Below are 11090 nucleotides of genomic sequence, written 5' to 3'. Positions count from 1 at the left end.
CGGCAAGGACCTCTCTTCTCCGATCTTCTTCTGAACCTGGCGACCTTTGGTGAGGAATTTCCAATCGCTGTCGAATACGTCATTCCTCTTTGGCATCCTCACGACAGATTATGAAAAGAGGAGGGAGACGTGGCTGCTGAATCATGCATTCTCAATAAATAAGAAAAAAAGGAAGGCCCCATAAGTGATATTTGGGCTCATTTGTTCCACACTTTCAACAAAAAAATATAAAAAAGGAATTGGGTTGGTTATATATAGGCTCCAACAAAAGCAAAATATGATTTGGGCTTCCTTACTAAAATCCGGCCTCTCATAGTTTATCTTGGACTACTATCGAGTGGCTCTAATGGACCTATTTTTTGGGGTTTCCATCAAATTGGCATTTCAGTAGATCGGGCTATTTCAATAATTAAATGGGACAATATTACAAGACAAAAATCACCCATTTAACGTTGGCATACCACAAAGTCCGCTCAACATAAAATATTTTCGTAATACGCGTGGCGGCCCGGACCACTCGGAATCCTAAAAATAAAAAAAGAGGAGGGAGAAGAGTAGTGCACTACTACTGCTACTCCATGAAACATTTCAGAATATGATTGCTAGAAAGGCTCAACGTCTACTTTCTCTCTTTTATCAAGTAAATCAACATTAGTTATATATTATCTCGATTTAGTAAAGCTAAAATATTTACTAAAGCCTTATTATGACAATCGTGGCATGCACTTACCCTCAAAGAGTTAAGGTATCTATGAAAAAAATACTAACCTCCTACATAGTAGAAATATCTTTTACGACATCTTATTTCCATACGCAAAGATTCCACATTTTGATAGTTGAATACGAAAATATTTTTCGATTTAATCAAACTACTTTGCTATTTTTGGCGCTTAATTAGCTACTAATTGCACGCCACTCAAGAAATTACCCAGTATATGAGTAGCTCACCTTGTAAGCTTATACAAAGGCACAAGTTGTGAACAACTTCTAAAACTGCATGCTTAGATATCTTAACTGCCATTATCATGCATTATGGAATTATATAACTTACTATTCTTGTTTACAATGGCATGTACAAACGAATGAGGCTCGAATGTGAAAATGCAAGCTAATATCATATATCCATTCATTCTCACTCCCCACCCTTTCTAAAAAGGGTGGAGTAGAAGGGTTAGCAAAACACTATACATAAGTGTTATTTCTCCTTCAAGTAAAGAGTTGAACTACATAACGAGCTGACATTGTATACAATTGTGCATCCCCGGGAAGAAATTAGTGTTATGAATGAAAGAGAATCTTAATGGACCAATCATCAATGACTGCGTTGCCTAGATCGCAGTAGCGCAAAGCCCATCCCTCAGCAGTTACGCCTCCAGCAGTCGTGCTGCCCAGCTCTCGGAGAAGGGTTGGTATAACACTATGTGAAAGTAATTTTTATTCCGAAGGAGTAGAAAAGTACATGAATAGCTGATACTATACATGATAGTGCATTCCCGAAGTGACATTAGTATTCCAGATTGAAAGAGCAGCATCGTGGTCCAACTCTCGGTAGTCTCGTTTCCCAACTCTCAGTAGTCATGCTGCTCATTTATCGCTAGCAGCTTGCTGCCCGACCCTCAACGACACTGCTTCTCAACACTCAACAGTAGCCCCACTATGCACCTCTTGAAAATAGCTCCACTATTCAACTCCAAGTAGAATCGCCGCATAACTCTCGGTAAAACAGTATCACTATGATCTTGACCGTCTCTTAGTGCACAACACTACCATTGCTACGAAAATCATGTTGCTAACAAACCATTTGCATTATGTATAGGCCAGGAAAGTGAGGCACCGACTACCACTACAACTAATGATGCAACAAAGCATCGGGTGCCATTACACTTCACCCAGACTGATCACCCATGCCAGACACATAGATTGATGGCTTCCACACACAATCTTGCTAAAGATTCATAAGGCTCATAACCTTTTCCTTGAGTCGCTTGTGAAACATCCCAAAAATTCAACCCAAAAATTTCGTTTTTCAAAACATCATTAAAACCATCATTTCATTACCAAAGTATAAAATCATAATATTGTGTTTAAAAATCTCATAAGATCCATCACGTGTCAAATCACATGTCAAATATCATATCAAAATATCAGAGTAAAACTCCCAGGATGAAAACTGTGGTGTGTGCCATGCGATCATCCCGAGCCCTTCCCTTTGCTAGTGGAAGTACCTGAAACCAAAACTGAAAAATGTAAGCACAAAGCTTAGTGAGCTGCCCAAACTACCACATACCATACACATATAACATGCAACTGGGAGATACGGGCCCCGCCCACACTCATGGAGATACGGGCCCCGCCCACAGTCTGCTAACTAGGAGATACGGGCCCCACCCACACTCCACTATCTTTGAGATACGGGCCCCGCCCACACTCATAAAGATACGGGCCCCACTCACACTCTCCTGCTATGAGTTACGATCCCCGCCCACACTCAGCTACTACTCTATCATACAAGTATCACACATAAACAAGTACACTAAATTTATCATTCAATCCTGAGTCATATTACAACCAAACTACTAGAAGATACGGGCCCCGCCCACACTCAACAAACTAATAGATACGGGCCCCACCCACACTCAATAAACTAAGAGATACGGGCCCCGCCCACACTCAACTAATAATAAACTTATACTATAACGCCCGTAGATCCGGGCTAGTCAATTTAGAGACGATAAGCATCAAAAATGACTTTTTGATGGAAGATTATTTAGAAGGATTAATCTTAACCAAGTTGTAGTATATCTCTCAAGGTTTCCGAAAATATAAAGAACGCCGAAATCCGAGTTATAACGAAGAAGTTATGACATGTCGAAGTTTCGCGACAGAACCGGCACGACACATAGCGACGTAAATTGTGAATTTACGATAGAGCGATATTTGGATTTAGCGATCTAAATGAAAGTCGTAAAATACGTTAAACCGAGAGCGTACATGAAAAGAACGCCCAAATCTGACTTCGTATGAGGAAGTTATGATTTTTCGAAGTTTCGGCTTAGCAGTGTACAGCCCGAAGTTCGAATATGAGATCGAGCGATATTTAGCCGAAACAATCTAAACGAGAATCGAAGATCTCGTTGATAGTAGTCCAACGGTAAAAAGACAGACGAAAACGGACGTCAGGTGAAGGAATTATGAATTTTTGAAGTTCGGGGCGCGAAACCCCAAAACTCTCAGAGACCACGACGTGGAAACAGTGGTCACGATGTGGCATGGCTTCTGACGCCTTCTGGAGCCTGACAAAGCAAGTGGACGATGACGCATGCAATGACGTTCAAGCCCACGAAGTGGAAACACTGTCCACGACGTGGAAAATGAAAATTTTGCCCTATAAATAGATTTGACGGGGCAGCCGGCCAAGGTTGCTAATTCACCCTTCTCTCACCCATATTACCTCGATTTACGTGCAAAGAAGTACCCCCGAAGCCCCGGTATCATCCCGAGACCCGAAGCAAGTCCCGAAGCCCCGAAGATCCCGAGAAGTGCAATTCCCGAGCCGAAGCTCTGCCAGCGAGAAGCCAATTTTTGTGAAGATCTTCCAGATCTACCGAAGAATACTACTTCTACAAGCCGTAGTGCTGTCCGATCATCTTCTGATCAAGTGAGTGTGTAGTTACTTTCTTCTAACACATAGATATGAAGTATTTGCTATGAAATACGTGCTATGTGTTTATACATTGTTTGTTTACTTGACATGGATGCTGAATGAATGTTTTATACGAGTTTTTAAATAATTTTAAATTGTATATGTAATTTATATCTACAAATATGTTGGGTAGAACATTGGTAGATGAAATAGTTGGTGTGTGATGAAATAATGTGATGAGAGATAGGTGAGGATATAATGGTGATGATAATTAGGTGATGATAGATAACTGATGAATTACGAGTCCAGGCGATGTTGTGGCTGCGTATTCATGCGATGATAGTCTAACCCTTATTATGAATTACGAGTCCAGGCGATGTTGTGGCTGCGTGTTCATGCGATGATAGTCTAACCCTTATTATGAATTACGAGTCCAGGCGATGTTGTGGTTGCGTATTCATGCGATGATAGTCTAACCCTTATTATGATTTACGAGTCCATGCGATGTTGTGGCTGCGTAATCATGCGATGATACCATAACCCTTACTAGACACATATTGTGGGAGTGATCCCCGAATTAGTATTGTCTATGCGATGTAGGCGATGATCCTTAGGAAAAGTTCTTAGGAACAAACATATAAGGAAATAAGATGTAAGGAGATGAGAAGTAAATATGATATAAGATGTAAGCATATGAGTCGAAGTTTATCCATTCCTTTTACCCTCAAAGGGATAAAAGCGATATCTGTGGGCCCCTTGATGATTTAGTGATGACAAAATGTAAGTGCTCGGCCGGGCCTGGACTGATTTGATTTATTCAATTAGTCAGTCGTCATAAATCGGAAATCGGGATACAACAAATGGATAGAGAGAATGATTATAATCCATGTCTCAGTCCATATGATATCTAGAATGGAGGAATATATGATCACTTATCTAATGGACGCGTCATTGATTTGTTCAGAGTTCGGCAACAGCTTTTAAGAGCTACGATTGTTGGTCAGGTTATGAAGGCGTACTTGCAATAATAGTTATTAGACTTATCCAAGTGGGAGACTGTTGGATTAGTGTCTAAGTCCATAACTATAATTGGTATATTCTTGACCCGACCCGGCATGGTCCATTTGGGTTGCATGGCATCATGCATTTGGATAGACTAAAATGAGAGAAATAACACTTAAGGTTTATTAATATATTATAAGTTCTAATATATTAATAAGATTATTTAATTATTATTGATCAAGAATTAATCTAGAATTAATTAAGTGATCAAAAGAAGACTAATTAAATATATGGGTTGATTGTGTAAATCATCCATACTTATATAGTGGACTATTTCTCCATGGATTATCAAGTTAGGCTAAAACCCATAGGATGCTCCATGGATGCTCCATGGTGTATTTGAACCCATGGATCCAAGGAAATGGAAAGCCATGACAATTAGGGTTTACCCTAATTATGACTAACTATATAAGGATCTTATTATTGAAGAAATCGACCACTAGTGAAAACAAGGGAGGGCAAACCGATTTCATGAAGTGTGTACTTTCTCTCAAGTTATTCCAAATGTTCATGGTGTTGTGTGAACCATTTGAGGTGTCACATTTGGGGCACTAGGCTCTTGAGCTCCATGGAATCAAGCACCAAACAAGAGGTATGTAATTCTACTAGATTTTATATTATGTGTACTTTATATTATGCTAGTTAGAACAATACCTTGGAAAATTGATATTTGCATGTATAATAGAGAAAACATAGATCCAAGGTATTTAGGGTTGCATGTACACCATAGGAGTGTTAGAATGCTCAAAACCCAACAGGTATCAGAGCACTAGTTTAAGCGAACTAGGAATTTGTAGGATTTCTAGACTTAAACTTAGAATGCTAAGCGATGATTGTGAGATGAGTGTCTACCATATTTTAGACACGAGCACTAATATATTTTAGGAAAGATGCCTAAAATGCTTTTATGTGCTAAATGCTATATGTTTGCCATATATGATATTGTTTGTTCGGATCTATGGTCTGATGCCGACCGGATCTGGAAACCTTATGTGTTTAGGATTCTAAGCGTACGACTACGATATTAGAACTAGCATGTAAACGTTTCGAAGTGATAAGGATGATTTGAATACTATCATCAGTGAGGATCTAAATTCACCTTATTCGGCGTATAGATTAACAATGGTGAGAACGAGAAGTGGAGTTGGAAACGCAAACGAAAACAGGAATCAAGCACCTGTGATTGAACCAGTAGTTGTGGCAGCAGCAGCACCTGAGCCAATGACAATGGCTGGTGTACAAATGATGATTCAAACAATGTTGGATCGTCGGATGGAGGAAACTAAATGTCTGCTTCAGCAAAATCGTGAAGAACTTTCAATACAAGTTGAAGAGCCCGAAGTGAATGGAGGGCGGTCAGAAGGAGGAAACTTAAGTGGGATTATCGGTCAAGCCGACCCACCGTTAGTTCGACAGAACAATCTGGATGGAGGAAATGACGGACGTGGATGCAAGTATAAGGATTCATGGCATCCAAACCACCGTGTCTAGCTGGAAGCCTGACACCAGTGCGAGTTATGGACTGGATCTCCGAGATGGAGACGATGTTTGAAAGTTGTGAGTGTAGCAGCAGACAGAAGACCGCTCTTGCGATTCCTCTGTTAAAATCTGGAGTGCTGAGTTGGTGGAAGCTATTGGCTGGTTCTATGCCCAAGGGGGAAGCTAGCAAGATGTCGTGGGAAGATTTTGGGGTGCAACTAAAGATGCAATACTGCTCTGAGCAGGATCTTCTGGAAATCAATAATGAGTTCCAGAATCTGAAAAAGGGAAGGTTGAGCGTCACTGAGTACGCTACTAGTTTTACGGAGAAAATGAAGCTTGTTCCCTACCTACTTCCAACGGAACTTTCCAAGGTCAACAAGTTTGCCCTCGGATTACCAGTGGACTTTGGTCCGATGGTCAAGCAAGCGACCACTCTGAAAGCCGCCATTTGGGCTGCTAGGAATGTCGAGACTCAAATAAGAGAGAAAGGTCTGGAGAGAGCTGAAGTTGGAGAGAAGAGGAAGCAGGAAGGATCTTCAATGATCAACAAAGAAAGCAAATTCTCAAAATTAGGAGGAAGAGATGAAACCAAGTGGTGTGAAAAGTGCAAGAAGAAGCACTTCGGAAGATGCGATGGAGAAGTGACCTGCTATAAGTGTGGTACGACCGGTCACTATTCCAGAGATTGTACGTTTGACAATAGGAAGTGTTACGAATGTGGAGATGGTGGTCATATTTCGAAGAACTGCCTAAAGAAAGACGAAGCTGCAAAGAAAAACGCACCGCCACAGCCAAGAGCATTCCACATGATCCTCGACGAAGCGAATCAAGGATGAGGATTTTATATCCAAGGATCAAGATATGAAGTAGCAGTGCGAATAGTAACTTATGATGTAGCCTATTAGAGGCATAGTATAGGGTGAACTTGAACTTTTGTGTAATCGTTTCAAGATATAATATAAACCCTGGTTTTGTTATCTGATGTGATTGTGTGATTTTGTATGGTGACTTGGTTGACTGAGGGACAATACTTGGGACAAGTATGAGTAGGTGTGAATAGTAGTAGAGATCTATACTACTGGAAGCACAGGACTCACGCTCGGATCAGGGAAAGTCACAAGGTTACCGAGAAGCTAGTAATTGATTCCGTTTTATTCAAGTATGTCATTACCATTGTTTCGGTAATGACTAGTAAGATGGTTGTTATTCCGACCCTAGTGGTCATATCGAATTGAGTCTGACTACAATGAGTTTGTTACGTGGTTCGGAGAACCAAGTTCGAGGTAGCATCTGACTTAAGTCAAAAGATTGAAATCAATGCGACCAATAGCATCGCGCTCGTTAGTAGCTAGAGATGCTACATGTTAAAATGTGACTATATCACATTAGAATATGAAGGAAGGTATATTCCATTTTGGAATTTGACTCTAAGAGACTTGAGTCTAGACGTTGCTGATGGGTTTTGAGCATTCTAACACTTCCTAAGTGTACATGCAACCCTAATAACCTTGAATCTATGTTTTCTCTATATACATTCAAATTTCTTTTTCAAGGTTATTTCCTAACTAGCATGGCATGGAGATTACATAAAACATAAAAACTAGTAGAAATACATACCTTGTTGTTGCTTGGATTCCTTCAAGACTTTGTGAGCCTAGCACCATAAATGTTGTGCCTCAAATGCTTCACACAACACCACAAGACTTGGAATAACTTGAGAGAATACTTCTAGCACTCAAAATCGGTTATGCCCTCTCTAGTAACACTAGGTCATGATTTTGCTAGCCATAGGGTTCCTTTTATAGTGTTGTCACAATTAGGGTTTACACATGAATTCCCTTAATTGTCATGACTCTTGATTTCTCATGACCCATGGGTTTGTAACTCCCATGGACTATCCATGGAGCTCCATATGGTTATAACCAAACCCATAAACCATGGATCATTAATCCACCATAAAAGAATTGATGATTGTCATAATCAACCCTATATATATTTAATTAGTCTCACTTTGATCACCAAATTAATACTAGATTAATACTTGATCAATACTAATTAAATAATACTATTATCAATATATTAGAACTTATAATATATTAATAATCATAAGTGCCTTATTCTCTCATTTAGTCTATCCAAGTATTGCAATGCCATGCAACCCAAATGGACCACGCCGGGTCGGGTCAAGTACATACCAAATAAAGTTATGGACTTAGACACTATATCCAACAGTCTCCCACTTGGATAAGTCTAATAACTATATTTGCCAATATGACTTCAAAATCCGACTAGCAATCGTAGCTCTTTCAAAGTCTCTCGGAACTGAGATGATGATGATACGCCATTTAAGATAAGTGATCATATAATCCTCTGTTCTCATGATATCAGCCGGACAAACACATGGAACATGGTCTTACTTATTGTCCAGCATTTGTTTCTCGATCTCTGATTTGTTTCGACATAGAACTAAATTGAACACATCAATTAGGTTCTGACCGGGCCCGGTACATAGGTCAAAACCAAATCATCGAGGGGCCCAGATATCGCTTCTATTTCTAGAAGGAACAGATAAACTTCGACTGATATGCTTGTACTAACTACTTGTTGAATTATTCACAAAGGCACGTTTTATGACATCGAGTTACCAATGCGTTTTCGTGCAATCAATGAATAACCAACTCATAGTCAACAACTCATATCTCTAGGTTTGAAGATTTATATGATATTACCGTCTCACGATCACTCGAGATAAATTCCATGAAGTGATGCAAGTGAGCGTGGGTTGGATCCAATACTCAGCCCTTATGAGTACTCATGAATGTTGTAGCAACCATTGCATTGTCCAAAGCACTTTTAGACAAATCATACAAGCCAAATTCATGACAGTCTTAAATCAATACTTACTTCCAAAGTTTGACTGACTGTGGATGGTTTGAATAATAACATAATTATTCTGGAAGTAAAAACATGCAAAATTGAAACATAGTAAACAATCAACACAAGATAGTAACACCTTACTCATAAATAAATAACAACTTTTATTTATCATCAAATGTCAATTACATTTTACAAGTTTTAGGAATCTAATTATTGAAACTAATATCATCCTTCAGCCCAATGCGCCTCGCATGCTGTAAATGCTTAACCCTGCTCAGTCCCTTCGTGAGGGGATCTGCCGGGTTCTCATCTGATGATACCCTCTTAGCCACGAGGAGTCCTTCTTCTATTCGATGTCTGATGAAATGGTATTTTCTGTCAATGTGCCTAGATCTCCCGTGATCTCTTGGTTCCTTAGCCAAAGCAACCGCACTTTCGCTGTCACAGAAAATTTCCATTGGCTCCTTTATAGCTGGTACAACTCCAAGGTCTCCGATGAAGTTCTTTAGCCATATCGCCTCCTTAGCTGCTTCACTTGTTGCTATGTACTCTGATTCACAAGTAGAATCAGCTACTGTCTCCTGCTTGGAACTTTTCCAAGTAATTGCCCCTCCATTTAGGATAAAGACCCAGCCTGACTGAGAGCGGAAATTATCCCTATCAGTCTGGAAGCTAGCATCGCTATATCCTTCCACTCTCAAGTCATCACTGCCTCCGAGGGTAAGGACCCAATCCTTAGTCCTCCGCAGATACTTGAGAATGTTCTTTACCGCTGTCCAGTGTGCCTTGCCAGGGTTCCCTTGATATCTACTGACCATGCTCAAAGCAAAGGCCACATCAGGGCGAGTACAAGTCATAGCATACATGATCGAGCCCACAGCGGAAGCATATGGTATATGACTCATTTCAGCTATCTCAACCTCTGTACTCGGACTCTGAGTTTTACTCAGCTTGGCATTACTCTGGATTGGTAATTCTCCTTTCTTGGAATCTTGCATACTGAACCTCTCCAGCACCTTATCCAAGTAAGTACTTTGACTAAGTCCAATTAGTCTCTTACTCATATCTCTTAATATCCTTATCCCTAGGATATAGGCAGCTTCCCCAAGGTCCTTCATAGCGAAACACTTCCCAAGCCAGGACTTAACCTCCTGCAAGGTTGGGATGTCGTTTCCTATGAGAAGTATGTCATCCACATACAACACCAAGAAGCTAACTATGCTCCCACTAGCCCTGACATACACACAAGACTCATCCTCACTCCTAGAAAAGCCAAACTCTTTGACTTTCTCATCAAAGCAAAGATTCCATCTGCGAGATGCTTGTTTCAATCCATAAATGGATTTATCAAGCTTACACACTCTATTAGGGTATCTTGCATCGACAAAACCCTCTGGTTGAGCCATGTAAACATCCTCAGCCAACTTTCCATTAAGGAAAGCGGTTTTGACATCCATTTGCCATATTTCATAATCATGAAATGCAGCTATGGCTAACAATACTCTAATAGACTTAATCTTAGCTACTGGTGAGAAGGTCTCATCATAGTCAACTCCCGGAGTTTTAGTAAAGCCCTTCGCAACCAGTCGCGCTTTATAAGTGTGTACCTTCCCATCCATGTCGGTCTTATTCTTGAAGATCCATTTGCACCCAACTGTCTTACGACCTGGTACATTGTCAACCAAGTTCCAAACTTGATTGTCATACATGGACTGAATCTCGCTGTCCATAGCCTCCTTCCATTTAGCAGACTCAGGGCCTGCCATGGCTTCCCTGTAATTATTAGGTTCATCCAAATCTATTAGTGTACTATCACTAATAAATGTATCACCTTCAGTGGTGATGTGATAACCATAATAAAAATCAGGTGTGTTCCTCACCCTAGTGGAACGTCTTGGAGGTACAGACTCATCTATCGGATCAACAGGAGTTTCCTCCTCAGGTTGGTTGATAGCATTTGAGGTTCCTTCACCACTTGACTCTCGAAGCTCTTCAAGGTCAATTTGCCTCCCACTGTCCCCTTGGC

This window comes from Lactuca virosa, chromosome 5 (assembly GCF_052849685.1).
Source record: "Lactuca virosa cultivar CGN04683 chromosome 5, Lactuca_virosa_CGN04683_v6, whole genome shotgun sequence".
NCBI classification, from domain to species: domain Eukaryota; kingdom Viridiplantae; phylum Streptophyta; class Magnoliopsida; order Asterales; family Asteraceae; genus Lactuca; species Lactuca virosa.
This window is presented reverse-complemented; position numbering follows the sequence as displayed.